Source organism: Falco peregrinus, chromosome 3 (genome assembly GCF_023634155.1).
Source record: "Falco peregrinus isolate bFalPer1 chromosome 3, bFalPer1.pri, whole genome shotgun sequence".
In the NCBI taxonomy this organism is placed as follows: domain Eukaryota; kingdom Metazoa; phylum Chordata; class Aves; order Falconiformes; family Falconidae; genus Falco; species Falco peregrinus.
This window is the reverse complement of record NC_073723.1, coordinates 85,754,327-85,771,297: the sequence shown is the minus strand read 5'-3', so window position 1 is coordinate 85,771,297 and position 16,971 is coordinate 85,754,327.

Below are 16,971 nucleotides of genomic sequence, written 5' to 3'. Positions count from 1 at the left end.
TAAAAGATGAAGACATTTTAAATGGATGGTCTAGTATAGTTTAAACCATTGCCATAGTTTATTTAGCTTAATAAAGTGACAACAGGGAATAGAATGGCACTACCTTATTTTTGACTATACTTTCCAGGGCAGTGAACACCCTCTCCTTCCATGTCCTGCTGTTTTGGCTGCCTGGTCCCCAGACTAAATTTGATACAGCATCTGTATTAGTGCATTAATTAATATAATTGCATTAATGAGCTATCTGAGCAACAGGTTTAAAAAGCTTTTATAGGCACTTCTCTTCACTTGGGTGATGCTTTAAGCTCAGGCTTTCACCACTGGGATCTACCTGAGCAATGCTGCGCCTTGCCTGGCCGTGTGTCTTGCTGCGCCTTGGCTTCCTGGCTGGCTTTAGCCTTCTCCATCACCATGGACTTCTCTGGACATCACTGGTCTTCACCTGAACTTCTTGACCATCCTCAGGCTCATTCTGCTCAGTTTCTGTGGGTATCGTGTGTCTGTGCCCTTGCCAAAGATGGTGTTGCCTGTCACCCCCAGCTGCCAGCTCGTGTCCCTTTACTTAGCAGCCCTCTCCTGCTACTCCCTTCTGATAGCTACCAATACATTTTTTAGCATAAAGATTCCCAGTTTGCAGGCATGTTGGGGAGACTTGCAAAACAAAGGATTTTTTCATAACATAGTTTTACTTCAGTGTTTTACAGCTCATCAAGAAAAATGTACTGATTAAATAAATCTATTCCATCCACTGATATTTAAGGTCAAAGTGTATGATGTCTGATTCCTTTCCAGTCATTCAATCAGGGTGTGTGATGGGTGCAACACTGTTGTTTTTTTTTCTTAAATGTTTTGAAGAATATCAGCTAGTAAAGGAATGCATGCTAGATTATGGACATGATTTCAACTATCCTAATGGACTACAGCGCTCCACAAAATCATTAAGGTAATCACACATGCTGATGACTGTGCCCTTGAAGCAGACTTAGCAAAACATGCAGCTGATTGTGAATAAATAAGCATAACCAGGAGACAGCTAGCGCTTAATTTATACACTGGCCTTTGTGAAATAACTTGTATATAGATTCATAATTATAGCCAGAGTACAGAGGGTTAAAGGCACCTGCAGATTAGTCCATTTTTCCATCACCTTATTCAGTGATACCCTCTCATATAAGGCATTGACAAATCCAGAACCAGTGCCCCTTTGGTTAATGGTCAGACAAAATTTGGATTCAGTGTTACCTGAGCATGAGCCCTGTGTTTAGGTGCCAACCTTGCCTTTGTTGTTAATGGATATATATGGCTTTTGACTGCGCTCAGGCTGCAAGCTATCTTATGTATAATGTGTCAAGGTATAATCTATAACAATAACGTATTGGACCACTGCAGGATCCTAAGGACTGAAATCCTGACAGTCATAGGATAGTTTTGGTAGGCTGGGCATGTACTGGGAATGAAAGACATCAGAATGCTGAAGTGACTTTTCTCATGCTGAGGCAGAAGCCTTGCACAGAGTAGCATGAGACTGAAATCAATAGCTGGGAAACTAGACAGCAAAGTAGCACACAGTCATTCCAGTTAGCGGGGTTCAGCCAGGGAAGTAAAAGACAGAGCTAGGAGGACAGGATGGGTGTCACAGTTTTCTGGGGGTGGGAAGTGAATCAGAGTTTTCAGATTTAGTTGCTAAAAACTCTCCTTTACCTGTTCATAAATTGGACATGAGGTTGGGTTAGTTGCATTAGTACATGAAAGAGAATATTCTCACTCAGGTAGTTTCTGATTAATGAAGTGCTGCTGCAACAATGTCTGTAGTGAGTGGTACTGTGTCAGTAAAACACATGACTAGTCACAGGCCTGCAGAGAGACTTCAGTGGCGATGGTGATAGTATAGCCCTGTAATCCACTGTATAGTTCTGAGCCTCTTTCAGTTAGTCCTAATTAGTGGCTTCCTCTATGCATTCAAACAAAAGGCATCTCAGTTTAGCCACTTCCCTCTGCTTTTGGCATGTGTTATAGATATTTGCCCTTGCTTAAAGAAAACCATATTGTTTTGTAGTATCTTCATATTTCACATCCTTGTACAAAACATTGTACTAGTCCAGAAGGTACCTGTAGGAAAGTATAGTACAGGAATGTAAGTCAGCGTGCTGTATAGATCATCAAATCAAAGACTTTGATTCCACAAAAGCCTACAAAAAACTTCACTACATTTGACAAAAAAACAGGAATGGGTACTTAAAGTTTATATGTTCAACCTGAGATGTCAAGACACTCACAAATGTTTGCTTAGTGCTTAGTGTAATTAAATACATTTTTCAGATGCCACTAGGAAGCATGTGGATACATAAAATATAAGTGATATGTAGATACTTTGAATATAAGGACATCTAGTTTGTGGGCATATCTGGTAATAGGTATCCAACCTGAAAACAAAAGTCTAGAGACAGAAACAGTAATAAATCCCACCTAGATACACAAGCATTGAGGCACAGAAGCTAAGGGAGACCAAAGACCAGATTCTTCAGTCACAGATTGAGGAAACACAACTGCGGGAAGATCTCAAAGCCTTGGAGATGGTCAACCAACATTTTGTAACTGGTAAGTGGGGAAAGTTTATATATGAGATATTTGAGGAGGCTCATGGGATTATGTGAAAATTTTCATTGAATCTTATAAAGGCACTGGGGGAATATATTAAATTTATTCTGTGATGGTTAGAAGAAGAGCCAAAGGCAGGGAAAGGAAGGGAGGAGGAACAAGCATGGGAAAATGGAAATAAGGAGGACAAAAGGAGACAGTCACATTTTATCTTGTTTGCTGTTGCTACATTTGTCCATCTGAGCTCTGTGCCTGATCACTGTAGTCTGTCCTACCTTCTTAAACTCTATTCCTAACTCTTTTCTATGTGACTTTGCTCTCTATGCGGAGGTGCCTTACTAGCACATTGTAAGATGGAGTAGCTGAAAAGTGGGAGGAGACTAGAACCTTGAAAGACCCAAGGTTAGACCTGATTAGACTTGAGACTGAGGTTAAACAGGGCCATGGGTTTGGGCACAGATTCTGGGGTCAGCCTATGGGTCTGTTCTTGGGACCTGCAGATGTAGGAGTGACTGCAAATTGAAGAGTGAAGTTGTGTGAGTGTGCACTAGTAAATTGAGCAGCTGAGGAGGGGGAACCAGACTGGGATGTGTTGTTCAAGTCTCTATAAGTGCTGTTGCTGCTTACACTGGTGCCATCAAAGGCACTGCTTGCTTTGCAGATGGCTGTCTGCATTTTGCTTGTGCCTGTTGGGAATACATGTTCAGACTCACTGCTGGCTGGACCTAAAAAGGCCACATCAAACAGACTGGGGAGGAAAATTGTCTTGGTCTTGATCTACCATATCTACGTTCCCTTAGCAGGAAGGAAGCCACATCCCTACACCATAAAGAGAAGCAAAAGAATCTAAAGAAAAGGTTGCTATTGGTAGGGCATAGGTTCCCTTCTGACTTTGCTTCTAATGACTGATGAATCTCATATGTCAGAGAAGCCTCTAATCAGGTGAGACACTTTGTCACTTGAAACTTCACAGCTCTCTTTTCCATTTGGTTCCTAGCTGTGACTGATTGCTTCCCTTTTCTCAGACTTCCATTTGTATCTAGCATACCTGCAACTTCAAAGGGGAGAAAAACTCTACCTAGGTGCAGAAACCGCTTTTAAAAACCTAGATATATGGGCTGAATTAAAAATGGTTCCAAAATTCAATGTTGATAGATTATCATCAGTAACCCATCAGGGAGGCATCAAATGCCTTCACAAGTAAGGCAAACTTACTAATGCTGCAGTTACAACAGGCTGTTACAATACAATCAACAGGTAGATTTGGTCACTAGCACTGGACTTAAAAATTGGCTGCCCTTACAACTGCAGGTGTAAAAAAAAAAAAAAAAAAAAAGACACACATACCCTCTAATAACAATCAACAAGAAAGTAAATAATAGACCTGAATATATAATGTATTTATCCCATATGTGCTTGCCTTCTCTTGCTTAGTATAGGCACATTCAAGGAATTAAAAAGTTTTGCTGTTAATCAGTAAAGGCTTTCTGGTGATCAACTGGCATTTCATGAGCCTCACAAACTTTTGTTGTCATTCTTTTCCATCTAAAGAACAAGGAATTAGTACGTTTTCTTGTGCTTTTAGTGATATAAGATGGTGACGATTCCAAATTTTCTTTCATAGCGCCCAAATATATTCAGAGCAGTGACATATATTTTTCATTCTGTGTTTACTAGTAGTTTCTAATGCCATGAACCATCAGCATGTTCGTGTTAAGTACTAAGCCTCTTGGGCACTCTTGTGTGTACAGGCTTAGTGGCTGTAGATTTTGTTCTCAGAACAGTGTGCTTTCTTTCTGTTTGGAGGTGGGGGAGGAAAGCATCTTCTAGATGATTTGGCTAGGACATCTGGGGAAAAAAAAAACCAACCCACATTTGAACTATCAAGGAATTCTGTGCATCCTGACCCATTACTAAGTAAAGCTTCTTAGCAGCTTTCCCATGTTGAGAATCAAGGTCCTTTTCCTCTCTGCAAACTGAAGCATTGTAAATTTCTGTTGTTAAGTGATTCACGTCAATTGCATTTTGCTTGAGTACATAATTTCTCTTAATTCAGTTGCAGGATACTATACCTTTTATGGTTTGAAATTTAGCTTTTTACTGGGCAAACAAATCCGACGTACTTGCAGTCAATAGTGTCATTGTAAGTAGCAACTAACTTGCTTTATTTGACAGTTTTCTCTGTTACTTCCCTTTCATTAACTGTTCTACTGGGATAAAACTTATGTTAAATGAAGAATTTGAAGTAAATATTTTAAAGTTGTCTTAGATATGCACACCTGAGTGACAGTATGACCTTATGCTTTTATGTGCAAATGGTTTGAGGACAAATTTAACTTGTGCTACTGACAGTATCATTTGAATCATCTACAAGCATTTTGGTCTCAATTTCTATGCTAAAGGACTTTGCCATGACTACAATTTACCTATTGACTAACATATGAATACTGTAGCAACCCTTCTGTGGAACCCATTCCAATGTCTAGAAAAATAAAACCAGTTGCAAATGATAATGTTAGGAAAATTATTTTGCCCCTTTGAGAAGTTATATCTTGCAACTGAGAAGTAGAACGGCAGGGTGCTCTGACTCAATTGCTTCAAATATATCCAAATAACAGTTTACAGATCACAGATGGCCAAATATAACGTGAGTAATGCAGCACTTGGTGCAATTTTGAAGCAAATAGAAATCCTGCTTAGTGCATGTTTTTCTTATTAGTCTGAAGTGCAGAGACTGAGGTACAATTTTTTGTTGTTGTTGTTGATCATTTCACTAATGATTTCTGTGAAAAGTTTTTTTTCCTAGTTTTTAATTTTTAAATATTGTGTAACACATAGCAAAATCTCAGTCTAAATCCAAAGTTATTCCTTGAATGTAAAATATTAAGGACCAATATTTCTGTAATCAAAGGCTAGCAGTGGGCATTTTACTAGTTTATAAACTTAGGGAACTTAGGCAATACAAATACTATAATATTGCTTGATTTTAAAAAATGTATATATTTATATAGGAATACAGAATACATTAAATAAAACATTTAAAGCTAGGTTGCTGGGTTTGGATTTTTTCTGTTTATTTGTTTATAAGTGCCCTGTGTAGTTCTGGTCACTAGTCTATTGGATTCTAAAACCAACCCATCTTGCAAAAATGGCAGATGTTGTATATATAACAGAATTATATGCCTCTCTTGAAAACCAGAATAATTGCTTTCTTCTCCTCTGAACGTGTTTTCTGTGCAAGACAACCTTGTAGACTGCTAATTCTTGTCTAGTCATACTCAAGAATAGCTGTTTGAGGAAAAGGGCAGATTGTGTTTCAGCATGTTTTTTGTTGCTTTTTTACCTTATGATTTCTTCACTTGTTTTCTTAAAAATTTTTACTTTTAGTTTTTTTAACTGTCTTTCTCCCCTACTAGTCTGACTCTGTCCTTCTTGTTAGGACTAATGTTGTTCCTTTTCTGCTTTAGATAATCAAACACTGGACAAATGTACACTGTGTTATACTAGAAATTAATGACATTACTTTCCATATGATCAATACTGAGCATATTGTAACAAGTGTTAACGCAATGTGATGCTACTGGTTAGAAGCACAGCACAGAAAGGTGAAAAAAAGATTATTTTGATATCTCCCTAACTTTTCTCTTGGGAGAAAAACAAGGGAGGTGGAGGGATAGGAGTTTTTGAAACAGCAAAATACCCAAATCAAACTTTTGAAGCCCAACAGAATGAAGGGAAGGGTTTCATACTGTAATTGCAGAACCGTGAGTTGTGTAGATGAGACCTGCATGACAACAGGAAATCCAGAATATGTGGCTGATATAAAAAGAGAAATTTCAGAAATAAAAATAAAGATGAAACAGTTTCCTTTTAAAAAGTATCAACATCAACATAATATTAGAAATCTGTGTTGTAAACTGCTCTCTGAATAAATAAGGCTGCTCTGATTTTCCTCCAGGCTGTCTCTAAGGCAATCATCCTCACAGATGCACAACAAACATCAGTGTGAATACTTTTTATTGCTATCCAGGTTCTTAGTATAAAGTAGCATAGTTCATTGCTCAAGAGACAGGTACATCTATTGCAGTCCAAAGTTAAGCAAAAACTAGGAATTAGCACACAGTGCTGTACAAAATCTAGTTTCTTCATGCAAGTAAAGTATTAATGCATCCTTTGCAAATATATGCTCTTGTGAATGAACACACAGACCATAAAGACAGTCAAGCTTTAGTTTTGCATTTTCATATGACAATAGTTAAAAAGAGGAGCAATGCCCAAGACACATCTGAATTTAGTCTCTTTCAGAAAAGTGACTCATCCTTTGTTCTCTGCTCTGCATTACATGAGGAGTCAAAAGTGCCACGTGTAGCTTCTAGCAGGAACTGACATTATGGTGGAGACCAAGGACTAGAAGAATATATGTATAATTTATAATTTTATAAGAAGCTTGTATAGAACATACAAACCTAGGTCTTGAAAAAGACTGAAAATACAAAAAATGTCAGCATGAGAAATGTTGGAGAATCAGTGTTTAACTGCTTGTGGCAATGAAAACCTAAAGTGAGGAACAATGAGTGCGAATCATCGAAATCTGAGCAATTAATTCTTGCAAGTGAAGAGCTGTCTTCACAGATTTTTACAGCTGTGTGTATCTGATTGTCAAGATGATGAAGACCAATAGCCTACCACAGCGGTCAGCAAAGTACAGGCACTCCAAATGCATGTGTCCCGAGAGTGCAGGCAAAGATGAGACCTAGAGTAAACTCCAGGATATGTTTCATAGAAAGGGAGTGTATTGTAGAAAGTTTTATTACCTTACCTTCTCTCACTGCTTATCTGGTCTTAATAATAACTATTTTGAGAAGACGTTTGCAAACACATTACTTGTTATGCTCATTTGTAGTCCTGTAAGAATGAAAAAATTGAAAACCAAAGGAAGTGATTTTCAGAATAAGAGGCCTCATTCACAAAACATGGTCTGAACAACCTCTTCACTCTTTCACACTGTGTATTGCTCAGTAGTTTGGGCCTTACCATAATAACAGCTCTAAGGTAGGCAGTGTTCACTGAATACAAATCTTGTCATGTAAGTATTATAATTTTATAAGGCACATAGACAAATTTTTATGAATATGTAATCAGTAGAAGCAAGGGTGTCCTGGTTTTGGCTGGGATAGAGTTGATTTTCTTCCTAGTAGCTGGTATAGTATTGTATTTTTGATTTAAGATGAGAATAATGTCAATAAAACACCAGTGTTTCAGTTGTTGCTGAGCAGTGCTTACACTAAGTCAAGGACTTTTCAGCTTCTTGTGCTGCCCTGCCATCGAGTAGGCAGGGTTGCACAAGAAGCTGTGAGGGGATACAGCCAGGAAAGCTGACCCAAACTGGCCAAAGGGGTATTCTGTACCATATGGCATCATGTTCAACATACAAACTAGGGGGAAAGCTGGCTCAGGAACAGGTGAGGCATTGATCGGTTGGTGGTGAGTGATTGTTTTTCATTTGCATCACTTGTTTTTCTTGGATTTTCTTTCTCTCTGATTTTGTTATTTTCCTTGTCATTAAATTATTATTATCATCATCATCATTGTTGTTATTATTATTATTATGATTAAATTATTAAACTGTTCTTAACTCACAAGTTTTCCTACTTTTACCCTTCTAATTCTCTCCCCCAACATACTCCAGGGGGAATAAGCGAGCACCTGTGTGATGCGTAATAACAAAGGTTTACCTAGAATAAATATATTTCCTTGCTTTAAATAAAAAAAATAACATTAGTTTGGTTATAGCGTAATTTCATGATGCTTACCACTTAAATTACTGTGTGGATCTTTTTGAGTAAAGATGACAAGTTTGGACAGCCAAAGGGTTACATAGATAACAAAGTAAATGTTCTCAGAATTGTCTCAGTTACTGAAATGTATTTATATTGCATAATACTTTGCTTGGTTAAACCTGGGCAGAACTGGAAATTTGGTGTAACTAGGTTTCAGAAGGTGAGTAGATATCTCTAAGATTCATCTAACTTGTAAAGGTTGCATGCAATGCCATTTGAAAGGCTGTCTGCAATGTTACCCTACTGTAATTCTGTTACAAATCTTTCTATTGAAGACTATTTAAAATTAATAATGGAGTTCCTTTATTTTGCCAGAGCCTATTCCATAGTTTTTCACTTAAGGAGAGCACCAACACAAAAATGACAGCTGAAAGTGATAACTATAGTTCTGTATAAGTTTGCTTCATTTTACATTCAGCTCACATCCTGGAAGAGAGAAAAAAAATGCAGATTTTTTTGCTCCAAGATTAGATTTCAAGCAGGAAATTCATGACTTTTTGAAAAGGCTTTGGTTAGATCACCATTGCTGTAGATTCATGTAAACATTTGATTTATGAAATTTGTTTGCACAAAAGATAATGAAAGCAGACTCTGAACTTGCAAAACCATGTTATTGGGAAGTGATTATATTAATTAGATCATCAAATGTCAGTCATGTTTTTCTGTCAGGCTTCTGCTTCGTTTATAATGGATAAATTAGATCAGCTGAGGATAACGGAAGCCTGTATAACGTGAAAGACCCCTGCTTGCTTTCTTTGCTGAAATTGAAATGTACATACTATGTAAAGCACGGGATTTTAGAGAAAGAAAGAACGCTCATGTTATTCAAAGGGTGATATGCTGTCCAGAACAGGATTTATTCCTAAGTTTTCTGTAGCTAAGGCCCTGTTTGGGTCATATTTATGATATGTGTGAGATGCAGCTATACTGGCTGAAGCTGAATGCCTAAAATGGTAATCAAATATGCAGCAGGTGAGCATAAGACATACTAAAAGTAAAGAAAGCACAAAACATCAAGGCCAAGCTGTTCATCCTGATAACCAGTTATAAGAGATACCTGTTCTGCCAACACTAGCCTAAAATATCTGTGCTTTGTTCCCTGGGTATAAATTATGAATGTTGCTTGTCTGTACTCTGAAGATGAATAATAAATAAACAAAGAAAGTTCCTATCATATGTATGCATCCAGGTATGGTAAGCAAAAAACCACACCCAACCCCCAACCCCCCAAAATAAAAACACTCCCCGTACATTCTATTCAACATTTAGTACACATTATGAATGAGGACAGTACTGCCATACAGCAGAACAGCACCAATTTATATTCTCAATGTGGTCGTTATTCTGAGTAAAAGCAATACTTGATAATCTTACTACTGGGGTGCAAGTTTTTTAAAAAAATCTAATACTAAGCTATTTGAGTAGGAGGCTTGCTTTACCTCCATAATTATAATTTTCATGAAATGGTTTAATATTCCTATTCAAAATTTTGTAATCATAACCCTTGCAAACTTGCTAATTGGTAGCAATCAACTGATGTCTTAAAACTGTTTATTCATGAACATTTAATGAATGTTCAAGACTATTGCCAATACCTTGCAGCTGGTAATAAAGTCTTAATAAGGCTATGTACATTTAAGAAGTGGATGCACTTGGTAAGATTTCTTTTTCACATACAGTATAAATTTTTGCTGTAACAGTAGTCCAAGGCAAAACATACATAAAATTTTATTTGTTCATGCACAGATCAGGATACCTGAAACACAGCCATTGCCCTAAGCAAATCTCAGATGAGTTAAACAACGCATGCCTCATAAAATAATTTGTCCTAAATAACTTTTCAGCCTCTGTGTTCAGCTAATTCTGGATAGCCTGGGGAAGCTGGGTGTAGGGGGGAAAGTACTGATGCATGCTGAGGGGGGCAGGAGTGGATTACAAATATATATTTCAAAAAAAGGTGAATGCAACACCTAAGGAGAGACAGAGATATGTCTTAATCTGCAGTTAGAATTAGTGCTAACTCAGTGCTTCAAGGACAGGTATTCATCCACACTGGTGTCGACTGATGTTGATATCCATCCTTTATGTCATTGTTTGTTTTATAAACAATTTGTAAAACCTGTATGGTCCTTCTCTGGTCAAGTTTGCAAATTGCCTGGCTTCTTTCAAATATCATTTATTTAAACAAGTTTCTTTTGGCTGGAGAGTGCCAGCACCATTACCATGAAAAGTGATGAAACAACGTGTGACTACAAGTCCTATTGCACAATGCTAAGATCCCAAACTCTGACACTTTTATCAGTTGATGTTCAACATCCTGGTGCGCTGATGAAGAGGAGTTTGGTGCTGTTCTTCTGGCAAATACTCTGGCCATTTTAGAGAAGGACAGATTATTGAACCCAGCACAGGAAGGAAACAAATTACAAAAATCTTGGGTAAGAGAGCAGATTACTGAAACTGTTTATTTTCCTTCTGATTTTCCTAAGCCCTGTTCTTTTCCTTTGATTTTGGATTTTTATTGGAAATTCTGGAAGGTAAATTACAGTAAAGGGTTGGTTGTCATTGATACAAACAGAAAAATTTACCTACAAATATATGCTAGAATTTGCTCTTGGTCATATTGTTAGTCATTCTTTCTTTCTCTGCATTTAAATATTATCTATGTACACATGGTCTTAAAAATGTTTGTAAAAAGAAAGCCTTTGAATAGCAAAGAAAGCAGAAACTCTAAACCATATTTACCTTACATAATTCTTCATTTGTGTGCCATATTTTATTTAAACTTCAGATTTAAACTTCAGAATTCTCCCAGTCTGACATGGTTCATGGTATTCTTTCTATTATTCACCCACTTCAATGAAATTTAATCTTTTTTAGCAAAGTGTTACCTTTGATCTTAATTCTGTTAAATCATATTTTTATCACATATATTCACTCAGTTTCTATGTTTTCAGTCACAGACGCAGTTCTATCAAGCAGTTTGTAACCTGTACAGATTTCTCCATTCACCTATTACAGAAGTATTTATTCATCTATAGAGATTTTCTTTCTTTCTTCGTATATTGAATAGGAATGGATTTCTGAAGTCTTGCTGTTTCATGTTCATCCCTTCAACATGCAATTCTTTTCTGTTAGTAGCCATTTAAACTTTATTCAAATATAGCCCTTACCAACGGGGATTTTCTTTTTTTCTTTTTTTCTTTTTTTCTTTTTTTCTTTTTTTCTTTTTTTCTTTTTTCCTTTTTTTTTTTTTTTTTTTTTTTTTTGCTATTAAACCATGCTATTTCCATTGGAAATAAAGAATTAAAATTTGTGCTTTGTACACATACCTACTTCTCCACATATAGGCTTTTTCTTCAACTCATTGTTTCCTTTTATTTTAAAACCTGCTCAACATTTTTTCACTAGAAAAGTAGATCATAGGAATCATAGAAAAAGTATGTTGAATGGGATCTCAGCGGGTCGTCTTTTCCAACTCCCAGCTCAAAGCAGGGCTAGCTTCACAGTTAGATCAATTGTGCAAAGTGTTATCCAGTTGAGCTTCAAATATCCTCCTGGGTGAAGGTTTCAGAGTTTCTCTTGGGAACCCCTTCCAGTGCTTAACCTGCATCACTATGAAGAATTATATTCTATTGGGATATGTTTGATTTATGTTTTGTACAATTTATTTGCTATTCATAGTGGAGGTTAGTGAACCACTCTATCAGCATTGTCTTCTGCACATCCAGGAACTTCTCATGTTGAAGTCTTAAGAATAAGTTACAGTGATGTCTGGGAATTGATACAGATGTAGAGAAAGTCTTTTGAGGGAGTACATCACTTGCTGCTGCACATTGACCTACCAAAAGTTCCAAGGGTTTGCTGAGGGCAGTAACTGGAATTCATATTATTTTAACTGGGATTTTAATTGGAAAGACCTTTCTGACTTTGATCGATTCAGACTTATACTCAAAATTGCATGAAGTAATTTTGGTTTTATCATAAACAACACCTGCAACTCTCTCTGCTCTTCATCTGCTGCTGCAACTCAAACTTCACCCTGTAATTATTAGGGACACATAGCTTTAAGAGATTTGACTCTTTTTTTGAAGATGCTGTGTTTCGTGCACAGGATGTTGTCACCTGTTCTTGAAGAATGAGCTTGGATCACATCCATTTCATTGTTCTCATTGGGCAGCAGTCAGAGAGAGTAAGGAGGTGCTGTCTGTCTGTTTCTGGTTTTATGTGTGTTAAAGGCAATAAAATGTTTGCCAAGACACTGATAGTGGGCATTCTGCTCTGCAAATGAGTGAAATTTCATCAGAAGAAGCATTTTTATGTAAGTGAATTTAACAATTGTCAATTTTCTGATGTGGCATGCACAAAGCCTGGACTATTATTAAGTTGGTTTTGTTGAATGTTAATGTGCAGATATTAATGTCAGTGGGCAGATGAAGATGTGATATGAATGAACTACTTCTGAACGATAGAGGGCTGCCATTTGGACATGAATCAAGACTGATCAAAGAGACAGTAAGTTTATCTTAGTCTTAAGGGAATCCAAAAGGGAAAAGAACTGCATATCACCACCCACTCTCATGCTAAGCAGTCTCCCAAAAGAGCTGTAAAAGATGAAAAGATCCCTGTAGAGCAATGTGAATGAGTTACTGAGGCAGAGGTCTCGCCAGGGAAGGTATAAGTAAGGCTTCCTTTTCTGTACTGCCTGCAAACCTGTTACTCAAAGCTGAATTCTGCCAATTTTGTCCTTGTTTCTACTGAAAGTGATAGATATTGAATTCAATTGTAGTTATTTTTAAGATTATTTTTTTGGAATATTTGATTTTTTTTTACATGATTTACTATTCTTTTAGATTTACTTAAGTAGATAACTCATTGCCTAGATAATCTAGCTATCTCAGTAAGTAGATAACTCAGATAAAATGCTATTTAGATGAGATTATGATTGCTGCTGCAGTTGCTATCGCCTTGACCATGACTAAAATGACAATTTTACTTTTTGTAACAGGATAAAGTAGTTGACCCTATTTTTGCCATTTTATTAGTGAATAAATGACTCTACCCTGAAAGAGGTCATCACTCTTCTTGTGAGTAGGACGGTTGTTGCATTTTTCTTTGCAGAACAGAATTGCGGCTGAGCAAATGCTACCTCAGGCTGCTATGTAAAGCCAATAGCAATGGTGCTCTGAGGGACAGAATTTTCTTTACTGTTTTTATAAACTCTCTAATGGATATGGCAACAATTTTTCAGATAACAGAGGTTTTATAGCTAGCACTGTTTTGGGCTCGTTTTTCCCTTTGTAACTTGCTGTATCTGCCCCAGTTGCTGTTGGATTCTGCTCTTCTTGAAGATTCACCTCCAGAAATCCAGATAAATTTGCAGATCAGAATTCAGCTTTGGGGCTGCAGCACAGGAACACACTCACTCTAGGAATGAAACTGAATATATAATTTCTTTGATATATCTGCTATCCTGCAAATACTATTAAGGATTAACACAGCCCTGTGAAAGTAATTTTATAGCTAATATTTTGCTTAGTGGTGTAAGTTAATGAGATTTACTCATATATAAAGCTACTGTAGAAATTGTCATTCATATGTACCGAAGAAATGGCATTTTCTTACAGTTTTTAGGGTGATAAGATTCTTTCCTTACAAGAGAAAAAATGAAGTTTGGTGGGAAGTTCATATTCATGTATATATTTTTAACTTGAGTTAAAACTTTTATATCAAATACCTAAATTAATAAACTGATAACACATCTGGAAAATTTCAGAAACGCTTATATACTATGTTACAATCTTAGTATTTGATTAATATAATGACTTTATTCACAAGTGTTAGATTTTTCTGTTTTTATCCTATAACTTAATGACAGATATATACACACACGTTCAGGTAAATAAATATGAATGCACTTCTAAAGTAGATCGCTAAACCACATTTAATGTCTGAATAATACTTTTTTCACCTAGAGTTAAAATGACCTCAGTATACTTAAAATTTGTGGTTTGGGTTAATCTAAAATGAGGCCACGTTAGTTATGGAATAAAGTGCCTTTAGAGGAGAGTCTAGTGCAGATTAACTAATCCTCTACAATATCTTCAGTTCATTTGAATTAATTTTTAAGTATCATAATGGAGACAACTACCCTATGATGAAAGTCCTGTGATGATGAAATACTGTTATTGAATGGTGGTTCATTAGTTTATTTTTTAAATTTATGAAAGGAATAAATTTGCCTATAAAATTAAAGAGTATAAAGATTCTTAATTCAAATTGTTGGTGCATGAATTTTAAGTATATTAGCAAAAAATTAATTCCTGAATGGATGTCTTTTGGAAGAATTAGAAGTTCAAATTTTGTCCATACAAAGTGGCTTTGGATGGAAATAAACCTAAAGGCCATTTCAATTCTTAGTGGATGTTCAAACAAGAAAGATTAAGTGATGTTATTGTTTCATGTAACGAAAGTGTTTGAGTGTTTGGTTTCCTGTATTTGGTTAAAAACTTACCCGGGCTATGTGATTACAATAAAAAAAATAATTCCATCCTCAGAATGGCAGCATTTGACATCACAATTTGCTCATACTATGTGCATTTATACACCATCAGGTACAGTATCAGATTTTACAGTCAGATCTGTATGATGCCATACTAGTATATCTTGAAGAAAAGGAGTTGAGCTTTTTGATGGGTGAACATGAATTGCCTGTAAATATGACAACAAATATGTTAGCGTAAGCCAAGAATCAGAGTTCTTTTCTTTGAATTCAGTCATAGGAAATTTGTGCTGCATTACATCTTTTTATGCCTTTAGAAATGGACCATCAAAAATTGGTGGGAAAGCATCAGAATGGAACTGACTTCATTATTTTATGTAAGTGTTGTAAAGACGACAGTAAGAGCTCCCTGTAGCATGGACCTGATGCTGATAAATCCAGTAAAAGCTTCTGGAGCCTTATGCATGCCAACTGACTTAATAGTACTACCCTCATCATCAGTTGTCAGAGAGGTGACAGCTCCCAATAGACCTCTTGGCTGTAATGAGCTCTTGGCTAAAGTTTGATTTTCTGAATTGGGATTGAATCTGTGAATCTTGTTGCTCCTATACTTCGCAGCCTTGTCATTTCTTCTTTAAATGCATTTTCCCCTCCACAGCCATTTGTTCACAAGCCAGCAAGGTCTTCTTGCTCAGTCCTTCCTTTCCCTATCTTATTTTTGATCCATGATTCTTTCAGCATTTGTGCTGCCAGTCAGAGCAAGTCATGCTGCTTTGGGTCATACATCTACCACAACACGGAGAAGCACAGGGTGGTGACATCTGAGCTGGTGCCAGGCAAGGTGCTGTGGTGCAGTACAGCCCTGGCAGGAGGTTGCTAGTACTAAATACCAGAAGATCCATCTTCATGCTGAGATGGTTATACAGCTTCTGGTTTGAAATGTCACTGTTTGGACTTCTCCATGCTGCACTCGGCTAAAGATGTACTTTTCATCTTATCCTCTGATAAGCTTACCCTCACATTTTTAGAATAACTGACTGCCCTATCACAGTTTATTTTGCCTAGAAGAAAAAAGGGATATTATAGTATGCTACACTAGCCAAAGTGCAGTTTTGCAGGGATTGTTTCTTCACACTTTGTTGCCTACCTAACTCTGTCCCTAGGAGGTCAAATTCTAGGAACAGCACAAAATTGATGTTGCAAAATTATTATCTTTTCAGCTGCATTCCAGAGTTTCTAAATCATGGTTAAATCAGTTGTCTTACCATGAAATTTGTATCACTGATTTATGAAGGTGACAAATGTTGGCATTAAGTAATAAAGTTCCGTGAAACTCTTAATATATGGGAAGAAAATTATATACCTTTATATTTCTCACCCTTCAAAAGGAAACATCATTCCCCCTCACCCCCTCCAACTTTCTGAAGTCTCTCCTTTGATTCAGACAGAAGGTAAATGTGTTACTGGGTTTTCCAAAACTGAATCATTCATTAAATTTGTTGGACCTACATGGCAATGTTAAACACAGCAACTCGTAACCTAAGATTATTACAGTTTCCTAGATAAAACAGGTGAATTAATTTCCCAAGGGAACTAATGAGGCTGTGCTTTTGGTCTAATCATGTTATTTTCCCAACTGTGTAAAAAAGTTACTAACAATTGAACAAATACAATAATAGATCTTCTTAGAAAGCTGTATGATTCTGTAAAGTGCTAAATTTGTTAATTATCTGGTTAATTTCATGCTGGCACTCTGTGTTCAGAAAGTAACAGAATTAGTTTCTATGGGTGAATTAAATTTCATTCATATCAGTACTACTCCTGTTCAAAAGAATCTGTTGACACTGCTTAGTGACAAAGGAATTAATACTGTATTTCTGTGGAAACTTTGGATCAATCAATTTGTTTCCATGGACTATTAAGTTATCTGGCTTTTTCTGATGGACTAATCAAAGCTATAGCAGAAACCCATTAGTTCACAGTGACAGGCCTGAGAAAATATATCCTGATTGTATTTACCTTCATTCTAGTCTC